We start from the raw sequence: 16,180 nt of genomic DNA, 5'->3' as shown, positions 1-16,180 counted from the left end.
CATAACTTCCTGAATGTTATGGGCACCGCCGTTTTGATTTGTTTGATTTCCTCCTTCAATCCTAGAGAGCAGCAGTACCGCAGATCGTCACCAGAAGGCAAGGAACCAAGGAACCGAGATAGCGTGATGTGTAAACGGTCGTCAGAACCAAGCTCGGTCCGGATCGGTTTAACAAGGGTTGTGTAAATGGGGCTATAAGAACACAGCAATGATTACAGAAAGAACGAGGAACAGAATCCAATAACTAATCTACAAAAGTAAAAAATACAAACAAACACAGACAATAAACTAAAGAAATCACAATTCAGGAAACTTAAAGAACCAGTCAGTCATTAATACATACATGAAAGAAAATTAAAACTCACACACCTGGAGATCGGGTCAAAGATATTTTACATTTCATGGAACTAATTTCAGATCTCTTTTACGTGTGCCATTATTACCACCACACACCAGTCACTTTTTCATACTCTTTTAAATTTTTTCACCATAATGCTTAATGCCTTTAACAGAGAACCTTATTAACATCTTCTTTAATTAATTTTTAACTGTATGAAACCATTGTTTCACTGGCATCGTGTGTAATACCATGACATATGCAATGTTGTATTTGTAGGAGTTGAGAATGTAGACACACATGGTGTGGAAAGGGTGTGATAAAGAGTGTAATTTTGCATACTTCTCAAGATGGCCACTCATGCATTGCATTTAGGTACACTCTGTGCCAAAGGAATACTGAGATTCATCTGTCAGTATAATAAGCAGTGAAGTGATAATGGTCTCCTCTGCTATGCCAAAAGAAGTGATTAAGGTGTGCGTGTTATTGTGACTTTTTTTCTCTTTTCAGTCCGCAACACACAAGTAAGGAGAAGGAAAGGTATTTTCTTTGGAGGATTTTATAGATGTAATGTAGTCCACACACCCATCCAAACTGAGCATTGCTGCAGCTATTCAGGCCATTGCCAGAGTAGGGAATTTGACCCCCACCCCCAAACACCTGCACCTTTACATGCTTGCCTCACTTCCTTCTTGCTTCTCCTGCGGGGGCTCGTTTATTTACATTAGTGGAAAGCAGAAAGGCAGCAGAGGAAGTCTTAAAGTTGAGCCACAATGACCGATTTAAGCAGCCACCCAAAAAGCCTTTTTTTCCCTTTTGGCTAAGAGGATTTGTGTCTGGTCCATGTGTACCAGACCACTCTCTCTCACTCGTACTTTCTCCGGAACAAAGTCACCCCTGACTCATTCGGAGGGAAAGTTTTTTATATATATATATATATATATATATATATATATATATATATATATATATATATATATATATAGTAATTCTGTTAATATGTTTTAATTTTGTTTTTTTGCGTGTACAATCAAGGGGAAGTTGGAACTCAGGTTTGATTAGTAAGAGCCATACACACCTGCATGTGTTGAGCTGCAGCTGAGAATAACTAGGCTAGGACATTTGTTTTCGCTTTTGTAGGAAAACGCAGGACTAGACCTAATTTGATCCTGCCCTCAAATATCTATTGTTGTTCTGCGTTTTAGAGCCGAAGAATAGAAAGGGCAATATTAGTCAGAAAACAAAATCGTTGTGGCAATATTCAGCAATAGCATTTGAGTAACATGTTTCCACTCATTTAGAGTTTTTTGGTAGCATACAGTGACATTTCCTGCTGTAACTTTCATGTCTCACAAGCTCTGTTTACCAGAAACTCCAGTTTTATCTGATGGGACATAGCACAGCAATACAATATGAGCAAAGCTAACCAAGCGAAAAGCACAAGTAGACAATTCTAGAAATAAAAGGTGATTTTAACGCGCTATACTAGGATTTTCATATAGAAAAAAGTCAAGATTAGTATTTTTTTTCCTATGGTTGATTAAGACCTGTCAGAATCGCTAAAATAATTTGTTAAAAGTTTGAAAATTGTACATTGTTAAATTGTAATTGTAGTTCCTTTATTTTTAATGACCCTGACTTATAGGTTAGAGGTTCTAAAACGCTCCTAAAAATAGGCCTAAATTACCACTGGTGTCTTCTTTTGTACAGTAGCTCTCATTTCTTATCTGAGGACAACACAACAACATTCCCTGGATCTTGCTGCAATGTTTTTTTGAGAGAGTGTAGTGAAGAATTTGAGGTCAAATGTTCACTGATGTCCTGCGCTTGTCTCTCCGACAAGCGCTTGCACATGAGCTGAAACACACACACACACACACGAAAGCAGACAGGTCAAGCATACAACGCTGGAGTTGGTTACATAAACCAGATGGCTGTGGCTGGCATGAAGAAGCTGACATCTAAGAGTTGTGTGAGTGTGTGTGTGTTTGTGTGTGTGATTGTGTGTGGATGTACCTACAGTATCCTTCAGTATAACACATGAGGGACTCTGTTTGTTTTCTTTGCACCACAGGGGAAATGCTGTCAGCTTTACAAGTGTATTGATTCCCACCACACACACACCGAAACAAAAGGGCCAGAGAAACAAGGGCTGTCCAAGTCTGTGATGGTCTGTGGAGTTCCCTTTTTTGCTTTTTGAAATAATTTTCTCAGAGACTTAAATGACGGGAGTTTTTTAAAAGCTTAGCATGCAATTCATGGCCTGACTGAGCAGGTCATATGTCATATAGAGTTTCTAAGAAAACATCATGTTATTTCTAGTTGCTTGTTGCTTTTAATGAGTGATTCTGAGGGTGCAATGAAAGGTCTAGATGTTTGTCTCTTCTGTAAGAATAAAATGGATGTTTTTTTTCCACATCCTAAGATCTGGGTGCAGGCTGGTGTGTATGTGGGTCTCTCCTGCTTCTTCCTTGCAGGGTGTGACTCGCAGGTGTCCGCAGCTGCAGCACATCAGGACTAAAGGAGGAAACGCACCAGATGTGTTCCAGCGTGTAACCGCAGCAATGCAGCATACCATTAGGTTAGCTTTTCATTTTAATCACCAATAACTTTACACTAGAAGCATAATACGCACGTCCAATGCATGCATGCACGCTACGCAACACATAAATTAGATTGAAGTTCTAATTTCAGACACATGTAGGCTCCTGTTTGGCAGGGAATGAATGGGAATACAACATCCTGTGTCAAAGTTCACTTCCGAAAATATCTCAAAAATAATAGTCCAGTCTCAGTCAGGCCACAAGTCGGTAGAAGTCACCTTGTTGTTGACGCTGCAAATTGATGGGATGCACCCATTTTTGCTGAGCACTCTGCCTTTCCTCTCGCAACACTTTGTCAACTAGGTAGAAGTAGAAGACCAAGGTGTGACTTGTACTTGCCGCTCTTTTTTTTTTTTCTGAGCAAAGACACGCAGCTGTGGAGCGTACTGTTCAGCGTCTGGTGTAAATGCACACTTTTAAAGACATGCCAGTAAGCCGCACCATTTATGTTACGCGCCCAGTGTATTTCCTACTTTATCAGGAGGAGCTTAAAGAGGAGCAGATCCCCTGAGGCAGGTGCCAGATTGTAGCGATGCAATACTCTTGTGCTTAGTGTTCTTTGATTAATCCGAGTTTGTCGTCCCTTTTTGAGAAGCTGTCCACATTCCTGCTTGAGTCCCTGCATTTCTGTGCTCTACTTCCTTGCACCTTTGGTTTCTGATAATGGTAATCATTTCTTGTGACCAGGATTTGATTCCTGTAGTCATGATCTATAATTCATGATCTTAGGTAAGTGTTGAAACATATGGACATTATAGTAAATCAATAGGTTTGGCATTTTTTCTTCTTCTTTTTTTCAATCTGTCCATGAAGCCATTCCTTAATTTCATACAGAAAGTGATTACTGGCGGTATAATAATAATAATAATAATAATAATAATAATAATAATAATAATAATAATAATAATAATAATAATAATAATAATCATCATCTTTTTCCAGTTGAGAACCATGGCCTCATACTTAGATGAGCTTGCTCTTATTCTTCAAACCGCTTAACATCAGCTTTCAACCACTCCAGTGCAGCCCAAACAATTTGGCTTTAAGAAGCCAACAGAGCTAAATCATATGCAAAGAGCAAAGATGAGACCTTCAGATTTCCAGACCAGAAACCCCACTCTCCACTTCTACACTCCACGGACACCACAAACAGGATCAGTGAGAAAGGAAAGCCCTGGCAGAGTCCAAGGAGCACGGGGAAAATGTGGACACAGGCCTTTCTTTAGTTATTTTTTTAGTAATTGTCTTTCTGAGTCATTCACACAGTACACCATCTGTGGCATCTTATATTTGAACTGTAAATCTAGAGCAGCTTTAGTTGGGAAATAAAATCAGGACATAAAACTAATGTAATGAAAACAGCACCCACAATATAAAATTCTTTTGGAATATGCAGAACTGATTGCTGCATTTGAACACGATTAAACCGTTACCCCACCGCCTCCCAGGTTGATGACGGCAACTCGGTGTATATGTGTGTCCACATGTAGGTCTGAACTAAAGACCTGATGGTTGACAGAATTATTCGCCATTGCAGCATAGCTTCCAGGCATGAGTGCGTGAGCACGTGCAGCCATGAATGTCAAAGATCTTTTATCCGGACTCACTGCTCCCACTGTCACCCACAATCCGTGCACACATATATATCCTGACTGATAAACACCAGCAAAAAACGAATGTCAGGATGTCACAGTGAGTGACAGCAGCGAGCATGACAATCCCTTCTGACAGGCTTAGCTGGTATCACCGCAGAGCAAGTGGCGTATGAGCACATGTCCACACACAAACAGACCAATGCATAAATAAAGCATTAGACTAAAATATGGGATATTAATCTTTGCAGCTTATACCTTACACTGATTTTTGAACATTTTAGTGTTAATAAATCTAGAAATCATGGATGAAGCAATACTTCAGTGTAGTTTTTAAAGTTAATTTAGAACAATTTTTTTTTTTAAGTAACCTGCTTTTAAATAGTTGTTGGAATAATCCCACCAACGAAGCCATTAAGGTCTCTAATGGTGTAATATGGACATATGCCGTCTATTCAGGTCAACGTTTGGGTCAATGTTGCTTGACAATTCAAACATGTCCCTAATAATGCCATGTGAATTTTTTTTTTTTTTTTTTCGTCACACATTCTGAAGTGTGAATTGCTGTAAACCCACCCGGGGAGTTGAGTCAGGACTGCAGAGTAGGCTTTTCGAAAGAGGAAATCTGAGGCCCCCTGCTCTGTTTACGTGTTGTTTTTTCATGTTTAATATAGATGGCTTCAGAAGATCATTGATCCAGTGAATTTGCTCTTCTGTATTTGGCCATCCCAGTGCTATTGGTCGGCGCTTCCTAATTAAATATTTAATCTGGAACTGTGATATTTATAAATGTATGAATGACATGGTGAAAATATGCCTTTGACAAATTAACTCCCATTTTTGTCTCTTGGGACAGACTAAATAACCCAAAAATATTGCAGTTAATTTTTAACTGATGGCATTTTTACAAACGACACCCCATAGATGCATGGTACAAAAAATGAAACAACCCTTTTTTAATATTTGAGAGGCGAGGTCAATATAAACATTTAAATGCAGTGTCAATTCTCACAACATTTTTTGAAAGAATTCTCACAGCTGACATGATGCAGATTTTTTGTCTGTTGTTACAAATTATTGTAGTTCAACTTAATCAGTTTGACCATCAAGCAAGTAACTTTCCCATACATCCGTTCATCCATCAATCCTTCTCCAAAGCAGCTCTCAACATATTTTTTGTGTATCTCAAGGCCTGCCCTGGCTATAAAGGGATAATTATTCAAGGTGTTCTGGGTCTCCTTCATGTAGGATATGCTTGAATGACCTCCAAAAGTCAGCACCCATGATCTTGATCATGTGCCAGAAAAACAGTATGTCAGACCTGAATGAAATTGTTTTGGTTATTACCTCATGATACTTCTGCACTTAAAAAAAAAGACTGACCCCAATCTGGTAAGATTAATCCAACTATTTCCAGCTGAGAACCTTGGCCATAAAGTTTGAAGAGCTCACTTATATCCTCCCCACTTAAAATTGGCTGAAAACATATCTCTAAGACAGCCTAAAGATTCACCACTTTGATTTTGATTGGGGAGTTCTCCCAGTCACATCGTTCCAAGTGACTTAATTGTTTCCCACGTGGTCACTGAAGTTCCCCATGAACACTAGAGAATGCCTTGATGACATTCCTATAAGGACGCTCTCCAGGGACGCCAAGGAGGTTGAATAATCTGAAATGTTGTAATGTAAAAGGCACAGAGAGCATTTGGTACTTCCCGCCTGCAACTCAAAGTCGCAAAGAGGAAACCCTCTGACTCACAGGGGGAAAACACCAAGGTACTCAGCGCGGCGCTTGTGAGTATACCCACATCCTCAAAAGATTCCTCTACCTGAGGCAAATTTAGAAGTAGAAAAATATTCATCCCCTCTTCCAGGCAAGTTCCAGTGGCAATTTTTTAGAGTTAACTATTCCTACACGGTAACATTCAAGCTGACACAAAAGCTCATGCTCCTTTCCTACCAGTGAAGTGACATTACACTTTCCAAAAAACAATATTATTGTGCTGGGAATTGGCTCACCCAAGCCCCCTGGCCCCCAGGTGGTGGATGCTTATAGGGATGGCCTCATGTTGCCTATTCAGGCTGAGCCCCATGAGCCAAGGCTTGACCATGTAGTTGTCAAACAGTGTGCAAACTGTTGTCTTTATCAAAATCCACAACAAAAATATCAAAACTTTAGTTACCAAGAAAAATAAACACAGAAGAAAACATACTTGTGAGAATGATGCTCATTTTTGATGTTGAAATTTTTGTGTTGTCCTTTTCATAAGTGCTATAATATATATATATATATATATATATATATATATATATATATATATATATATATATATATATATATATATATATATATATATATATTTTTTTTTTTTTTAACTTATTTTCAATCTGTAATAAATGTGTTTCAAATGTGATTAATTAGTCATCACCTTGCAAGGCCGGGGCTTTCAGGCACTGGAGTTCTGGATGTTTTCTCAAGTCCTTGATCTTATGAAGCAAGAAATTAAAAAATTCCTATCTATCCAATCCACCAAAAAATGTTCACAATCACTTGATATTTTCATCACAGTCGAGGACTTCTATGTTCAGGAAGCAGGAAACATTGAGATTCAATGCATTGAATAATTTGAGATAAATTGTAATCAGTGAGCCTTTTGAGACAAATTTGGCTTTAAAAGCCTGTTCATGTACCAGGACTAAAAACAAGTGCACAGCGCCACTGGACCATTTCATCTGCTGTGGAAATTGTTATATCTCATGTGCTAATCAAAGGCAATGCCACAAATGGTTAATTTTAATGACTATATCTTAAAAAAAGATCAGTACTGAACACACGTAATACACCTGTATAATATTTCAAATTAACTCTAATATAGTTATAGCAACTATCCACACATAACTCAACATTTGATTCAATGCTGTGTTTGTATCTCTGTGTGAAAGTACTTTTTTTCTCAGGAGCTTCGTCATGTTCACCTTTAAAAATCCAACAAAAGGGTTCTGAGTTTGTACATTTGCACTAGTTGGACAACTTCTGTGCTATGAAACTTCATGCACCCTTCAACAGTCTATCCTGCATGCCAAAATACATTGAGGACCCTAGGTGTCTTGAGTATATGAAACCAATAGTTTACAGCTCACTTTTTAAGCCGGAAGCCTTGGATGCCATCAGTAATATTGTAAAAAGAAATGGATTTATTGCACTTAATACTTTGGTGCATATTTGGTGTATAATGTAAATAGCATGCATTGATGGACCTTGCATGTTGATCTTGTTTTATTGTTGCAGATGGTTGAAGTGATGCTAACTTCAACAGATTTACCTTTAATAAGTGGGTGTATTAAAGGGATCCACGATTAGTTGTAACAATGGACTTCATTTGAGAAATATCTATTTTAGATGTAAAAGCAACACAGTAATAATAGTGTAATCTGTTTAGTTTTTATGAATTTAAATAAAATATTGTTACACAGACATGGTCATGTTGTTTACGCTGCAATGCATTCTGGGTAAATGATGTATACTGGGTCCTAGCGCTCACTCAGTCCAGCCAAAACAGCAATGAGTAACTTTTAACCTTTTTCAGTTTGAACCAGAGCACGCTGAAATTGATGACAATATCATAGTAATAATATCAATACTACTACTAATAATAATTATTATAATATGGGATTTAAATCCCATATTAAACAGGTTTCCTGGGTTTCCTTTTTTCACCTCTGGAATATTGCCAAAATTAGAAACATTCTGTCCAGGGGTGATACTGAAAAACTAGTCCATGCATTTGTTACTTCAAGGCTGGACTATTGTAATTCTTTACTATCAGGAAGTCTACAGAATGTGGTATGAAGTCTTTAGCTGATCCAAAATCAACAAGAGGGATCCAATTTTAGCTTCCCTTCATTGGCTTCCTGTTAAATCAAGAATATAATTTAAAATTTTTCTTCTAACGTATAAAGCCCTTAATAATGAAGCTCCTTCATGTATCAGAGCTCTGATTACCCCGTATGTTCCTAACAGAGCACTTCGCTCTCAGACTGCAGGTCTGCTGGTGGTTCCTAGAGTCTCTAAAAGTAGAATGGGAGGCAGATCCTTTAGCTATCAGGCTCCTCTCCTGTGGAACCAACTCCCAGTTTTGGTCCGTGAGGCAGACACCCTGTCTACTTTTAAGACTAATCTTAAAACCTTCCTTTTTGACAAAGCTTATAGTTAGAGTGGCTTAGGTTACCCTGAGCTACATCTATAGTTATGCTGCTATAGGCTTAGGCTGCTGGAGGACATCTGGGTCTATTTTTCTCATTCTGGCTGAGTTATCCTACTGTTTTCCAATTTGCATAGTTTGTTGTTATTTCAACTTTTAGCTTTATGGTCTCTGGCTTTTTTCTCTTCATAGTAGGTACACCTGGTCTGGTGTTCTGTGCAGATCAGTGGGTTCTGTTGGCTCTTAGATGATTTTCAGTGTGAACTTGAGTGGTTAGCAGCTAAGTACGATGCAAGTGTGGGAATAAGCTCCCTTACGTCTAGTATGAAAAGGGTTACTGTCATGATGCAGTTTTGGCCTGCCTTTTTCCCTATGGACTTTTCAGCACCTTCCACCTCTCATGCAGCTCAGTTCTCACTCCACTTCCTCATTAGTTCCACCAGCCATTCCTAATCAAACCTAAGTAAACCAGCCAACACCTCTACTTAAACCTCTCTCAGTCTGCTCTTCCCCGCCGAATTGTCTTCATCCAAACCTTGTTCTCCCTCGTCAACCTTTCCACGTCTGTCTGCCTGAGTTTCCCACGTCTGTCTGCCTGAGTTTCCCACGTCTACCGCCCCTGCACCTTCAAGAACCCTCTCTGCTACTCTACTGGATCTACTGCAGCCCCTGCATCCAAAGAACTCTCTCTGCTGCTACTGCAGCCCCTGCAGCGCTCCAAGTAATCACTCTGCAGTACTGCCAGCCTACCTGCAACTTCAAGCCCTCCTGCACTCCAAGTAATCACACTGCTGTGCTGCCGGCTTACCTTCAACTCCAAGTACTCCAAGGACTCACTCTGGCTGCTGAGCAACTGGCTCCTCCTGGACCTCAGCGCTCTCACACCTGTCCTGCGTGCTTCTGGCTCCCGGCGTCTATGCTGCTCAGCACCCGCAGTCCTCCAGCTCTCGCCCTCCAGTCCTCCAGCACCTACAGTCCTCCAGCTTCAGTCATCTTCATGCTCCTGCTCAGTCAAGACTCTGGTTCATTCTCTGTCCACAACTCATTCTGGCTTCAATAAAACTCTTAAACTAAAGCTCTGTGTGTGGCTCAATTTGGGTTCAAACTCCACATTTCCTGACAGTTACAAAGCCATTTATGAGGCTTTGGGAGTCTAGCAACCACAGTAAAAGCTATTATCCTTAAATGTAGAAACCATCAGAACATTGGGAAGACTACCAATATTTCTCCACAAATTAATTATTGACTCATCTAGGAAGTGCTCTGAAATATTTAAATTGACCATAAAGCAACAACAGAAAAACTCTGATAAGGGCACAAGCTTTTACCAGGACTTCCTCACTTGTATTGTTATGCATCACCTCAGCTACTGTCCTGTTTTCCTCAGCCTATTTAACATTATGCTGCAGTGTGTGTTCTGTACAAACATCTGTACAAAACCAAACTGATGCATAACCATTTCTCCTGGCTACACAATGGAGCCTTTCATGATTAGAACAAGCACTGCGATTATTTTTCCTCCCCAAATTGCCTTGCTTCTCTGCAAATTCACCTCGACGACTCTCCATCCCTATCATTTAGGGAGCACTAATGTGTTAAATGCGAAGAAAAAGACAGGATGTCTTGCCATTTTCTGCTTCCCGACTGTTTCCCACGTTGCCGTAGTGGCTAAATTAGATGAAGCCAAACACAGGGATTGTCTGTCTGAGGCCAGATGTGATATTTGTTTTGCACACTGCGGCGTCAGGTAGAAGGGAAGAGAGAAAAAAAAATAAATGGAAAATCCAAACGGCTCCCTCATTGGGTTGGGGACTGATTTTGATTTGCTGATGGAGGCCAGTTAATCATTTGATCCTGTTAGAACAAGTGAAGTGTTTGTGTGTTTGTGTGCGATTCTGCCGGGAGAGTTAACAACCGCTGTAAACAGGCCAGGGCTCTGTGTCTTGATTTGTGCGCAGGCCATGCTGTGTGTGTATTTGTCCTCTCTCAGGCTTCTTTTTTTTTTTTTTCCTCCTATAAAAGCAATTTGCCCCATGCTCAGGCTAGGCAATGAGCAGATGCTACCATTGTAAATGATGATGCGAGGGGCCATAATAAAGAGTTGATAAACACAGAATTACTGCTGGGCTTTGGGCCATGCAGAGGGGAGGAGGGGAGGTAAGAAGACATAGAAAGTATGAAGAAAGAAGTGGCACACACACACACACACACACACACACACAAACACATCTGTCAGGCTTCCTTTTAGCTTATGCATGTAGATTCATTCTTAGATTATAATAACATAAGAAATGTCCTATTTATTTGACGCCGTGTGTATTTTTTTGTGAGGGAGGCTCTGATGTGATCAAAAATAACCAGACTTTATGCTCTAAAATGCTTAAAGTCGGCTCAAAGTAAATCTGTAAAATCCTCCTGCCGTTAAATGTTTTATTTAGCTTATTCAGCCTGTTTATAAACTGAGGTTGTGTGAACTACTTATGAATACGGAGCGTTCATCCTGCGGCAGACAGCGCACTCGATGTTTGAGAAATTGCAAAGGTGAACTAAAATTTTTTATTTGAATTTTTACAAATAGTTTAACAAAATGGTTGCAGAATAGCGTGGCATTAAACAAGCATCGGTATCTAAATGAGAACTGTTACTAAAAAGGGGCTGAAAAAACGTTCCAATGATCATCGTCTCATATAGATTTCAGAAATAATAAAGCACAAAGCCTGCTGTGAAAATCCAGGACACTTTCCCCAATCAAATCATTTTGTAGCCTTGAATTGGTGTTCTTTCAGGAGTCTCATTTATTTATTTTTTGGCTTCATCCACCGTCCAATCAACGCTGACCAGCGTCCCAAAACATAGAAAAAGTCTTGCCTCTGCATGTTACTGCCACTACCGTGCTTCACAGATAGGATGGGACTTTCAATTAGATGTGCAGCACATATACTTGTTTTGACGTGGGTCCACATTTTTTTTTACTGTTTGTCTTTTACATTCAAAGCACATTCTTATCTGTTTGCTGTTTTCCTTGCATGGCATGCAGAAAACTTTAAAAAGGACTTTTTAAAGCTTTCTTTTAATATTGGCTATCTCCTTGCCTCTCTTCCGTAAAGTGCAAATTTGTGGAGTGCTGGATACTGAAGCAGGATATTGAATGAAGTACCTTTTTACATTATAAAAATAGTGGACTTCAATCAATCAATATCAAAAAGTCATAAAGCAATTGTTTCAACTAAAATAAAAACAATACCGTTTTTTATCCTGTTTCAGTTTCTTTGAACATGTTGACCACTTATTGGAGGAAGCAATTCAATGGAGTCATTAGTCACATGAAGGGTTTTGTTCTGTGTAATACAAATATTCATCTTTATCTTTTTTTAGTTTTCTCACTTGCAGGCAACTGCTTTTTGTTTTGTGAGGTCAGATTACCTTACATTTAAGGGAATCAAAGTGCTTTCCAAACTTTATGAAGAAATTTTATTGACTGTTAATGATGTCTAACCAGGGATGCAATGAAATCTAGTGGCACAAAATCTCAAGTCATTAAAGCGATCTTTCTTATGAAAGTATTAGCTATCATTTAGGCTCCAGATATGAAGGTGAGTTATTTAAGCTTTCTAAAAAAAATTAAAATAAAGAAATTGTAAAAAAAGACTTGGTTATTACTTGGTTTATATTCAGTGTTTTTTTCTTTTTGATGGACTTCCATTTTTTCACCAGGGTTTTTAACTTTTCTCTGTGTATTACATGTGAATTCTCACAGGAATCTATATTGTGGTTATATAAAAACCCTTGATTCTTAAGCTTGACACTGTGTCTAGAATTGAAACTCTTATTTTGAAGTAAGATAGGAAGTAGTTCTTCAGTTGTTCGATGCATGAACATTGATTGGCTTAAGGCAGTTGCACAGACTGGCCTACAGCACTTTGAGACACTAGTGTTGAGGAGCGACAGAGAAGATATATTTATATTTAAATGTGTCTTATTTTCTGCTGAAGTGAGAACCAATCACCAGACCTCCTTAAGTGCCAAACGTCAATACTGTGCTGTAACTGACCACAGAGGATAGCATTCATGCACCGAGGGTGTATTTTACCTATTTATAAGGTACTTACGAAGTATTTAACATATGCTACACATCAACAAACACACACATCATGAAGTACAGACACACATCTATGCCCAAACTTGAGAAAGCTGGTACAGGAAGCATGCATTTGACGCTCTGTTCATTGGACACCTAGTAAAGAAACCATGCACATGCACTCTTAGTCATGCAACGATTTTGTGTGACAGTGTGTTAGAATGCTGCGGATTTCTAAAAATAAGCTTTAAATGGAGACTATCGGTTAGCGGGTCCCAAGAAGAGGTCCTACAGCGAGCCTTTTAATGAAGGATCAGAGCAGACCATTCTGAGTGGGCAAACAAACATGCAGGCATGGATGCATGTGCCATAAACTACCCCCTTCCAATAATCCCTCTCACTTCTAACGGTGGCCATTTGCCATTCATTAGGATCAAAACGCTGTTTTCTTTCAGGACAAATTGCAAAGCTATTCCATTCACAGCTTGAGGAAAGCCCGAGACTCCGCTGGGTTCATTTGGCTTGTTTAAGTGCCCAAACAGGGCTGGCTGATGTGGCTAACAAGCCCTGAGTTGTGTGGCGTAGTAAAATGGCGGGGAGAAGAAAAACAGTAGGGAAGCAAGCAGGAGATTTGTTTTTTACAACGTTTCCTGTGCAAATATTTCAGTAAGGGAATTCAAAATGGTTTTATAGCTGTTTGGGAGTATATATGCTTTTATTCTTCATTTTAAGATCCATAATAAGTGTCCGTCCAGTAATAAAATCACTAATCACAAAATAAAATGTGCAAAGAAACAAATCTACATAAAAGCATTCAGAATCTCTGACCAAGGGACGCCATTGATGTTTGTTGATTTCTTGTTTACATTATTGTCCCATTAAGTTTTTTTATCCTTGTAGTCCTATTTATAATCTTGCCAATCTTTATTAATGAGGTCTAGATGAACTCTAGCTGCAAAGAGACAGACCAATATGGGAGAAACGTTTTGCCTCAAAAGAGAATTTGAAAAACTGTTAGCAATTTTTCAGTCTGATCTCATCACTGGTTCCCATTCATCTATGATGGGTTTGAATGCTGCATTTATTTTGAGCTTTTAATGACTTTTCTGAACGATAAACAGCAAACAACAAACAAGAGTGGTAGCAAAAAAGTGGTTGCACATTTTTTTTTTAATATTTTGGATTTTTCGTAATCCACACAGAACAAATTATACGCTTACGCTTCAAGTAAAGTTGAAGAATGTGGAGGAGGTGTCACAATACTGCAGTGGTTGCTGTTTTCCTCATTTTGTCTCCCTCTCGTTTTGTGAAGCAGTTCTCCGCAGTGGGTGCGATCGAACCCAGCAATCGAGTCCCCTCCACCAATGGCAAGACTGTCCATAATGGTTGCATGAATCAAACTCCCCTGTTGTTATCCTCTCACTGACATACTAACACGTGTTTCTCTGTGTACCTTACAAGATCCTGGAGCTCTTCTCAACTTGTCCTCTGGGCAACTTCTAGTCATTTCCTGAATTCCCACCAAGCAACTGAACTCACCTGAATGAATAATATCGATACAACACCTGAAAGACTCACCTGCATCTGCTGCCCAACTCCTCAATTAATCTAAAGGAGTGGTCTGTTTGCAAAAGAGAAAATACAGAAACCAATAAATACTTACCAGTCCGACCAAAGTGATTACACCGTAGGAACTTGCAATTCTTTATTTCTTCTTGTCTTGTATAATTTCAATTCTTTTAGTAGTATAATGTGAGACATCACCATGGAAAAGGACAAATTTAATAGTTAATGCCCATTATAGGTGTGTTTAACATCAGGCTAGGATTGCATGTTTTAGGTTTTCCATAACATTTACAGTCATATTAAATAAAATAGAATATGGGTTCCAATGAGGCTGGTTTGTCAGATTGTTGTCAGAAGTACCTTTTGAAAATAACCTTTAAGCAAGTCTAAACATATTTTTCATGAAGCCCATTTTTCTGTTTTAAAATGTTTTATTTTTATCAATCTGGTGTAAAATTCTGATCCTAAATGTCATGTTTTCATTAGCTGTAAGTGGAAAGTTGTCACCAACATAAATAAAGGCTTGAAATCATAAATCTGTGTGAAATTGATCTATTTAATGTGTTTCACTTAGTGAGTTACTCAAATAAATTAAAGGCAGCAAGGTTTTTGTTCCACTAATGTAGGTAAAAAACACCCAAGTCCCTTTTATTCTGTTATAGTATCTAGCAGAAAGTCCCTTTTTAAATAACCACACATGTTTAAGGCCATCCTACCTGCTCTTCCGCTCCTCAGGGGTGTCATGTGAGAGAATCTTCCAAAAACAATCTGGTCTTATTTTCTTCATCATCTTCTCATAAACTTGTAAAACAGTTTGCATCTTGTGACTCTCGGCCATTTTCAAGGTATACGGTGAGAGCAGAGGAAACTAGCAGAGAACCAGCGCTCATATTGGCGTTATGTTAGCACGTCACAACGATTGGCATGTTGGGTAACCAATAAATAATGTGATCCCCCTGGAACACAAAGCTAAATATTATTGAAAACTTAAAACTTTTCAATAATATTCCAATTTATGGAACATAATTGTAAAAGTGCAGTCTTTCATTACTGGGAAGATGAGTTTGTTTTTGGATTTTCCAGTCCACATGGGAAAACTCATTCTAGACATAGGCCCAAATATACAAACATGTATACAACGGGACATTGCTGTAAAGCAATTTGTGTGGTCAACAAAACATGAAAACTGGTCTATAAAATAACTACAATATAGCGTTACTTTGCATTATTTCTGGTATTTAACAAACAACAGGGACAAATAGAAGCCATAGGCAAATTAACTGCTTCCCAGTAGTGGTTACATTCAAGGAAACAAGTGTAGTTTGTCTTTGTTGCTGAGATAATACAGCATTACCTTGTCTGTATATAAAGCATTTCTGTGGTTTGTATGTCATGCAGGTGGAGTAGGAGGAGGTAATTAACACTGACATCTCCTGAGCCAGGTCTAATCAGTGCTCTTCTCCTCATATGCTAAATTTATCTCCACTCTTTATCCCTTCTATCATAGTGATTATCACTTCATAACTGTCTTTATTTGCCTCCTCTTGCTTTCCCACTTATTCTCTGAAATGATGTGTTTAGAAAAAGATAATAGGGAAACGGAGGCTGTTGATGTTTCAACTCAAAATGTCTTGCTTTGAAGTATAGTTATTCTCTGCACTTACTCCTTTGAGAGTAGATGAAGCACCAGACTGATCAATCAGTTTTCAGAAAAGCTCCTATATATGGAGGATTTACTGGGCAGGTAAATGGGAAGTAATTAACTGCAGGAAGTTGTAATAGTACACTACACACTGTACGAG

The 16,180-nt window shown here is 38.8% G+C and overlaps 1 long non-coding RNA gene across 1 annotated transcript; it reads left to right on the top strand.

Annotated features, from left to right (window-relative positions):
* Nucleotides 1–1,635: 1,635 nt before the first annotated feature.
* On the top strand, nucleotides 1,636–15,007 carry LOC118557214. Its single transcript, XR_004927712.1, has 3 exons — nucleotides 1,636–2,507; nucleotides 2,763–2,889; nucleotides 14,274–15,007. It is a non-coding gene; the product is annotated as an uncharacterized LOC118557214 (long non-coding RNA).
* Nucleotides 15,008–16,180: the final 1,173 nt, after the last annotated feature.

Source organism: Fundulus heteroclitus, chromosome 22 (genome assembly GCF_011125445.2).
Source record: "Fundulus heteroclitus isolate FHET01 chromosome 22, MU-UCD_Fhet_4.1, whole genome shotgun sequence".
Classification (NCBI taxonomy): Eukaryota; Metazoa; Chordata; class Actinopteri; order Cyprinodontiformes; family Fundulidae; genus Fundulus; species Fundulus heteroclitus.
Note: the sequence above shows the minus strand (reverse complement) of the source record. Positions and strands in the feature narration are given on the sequence as shown.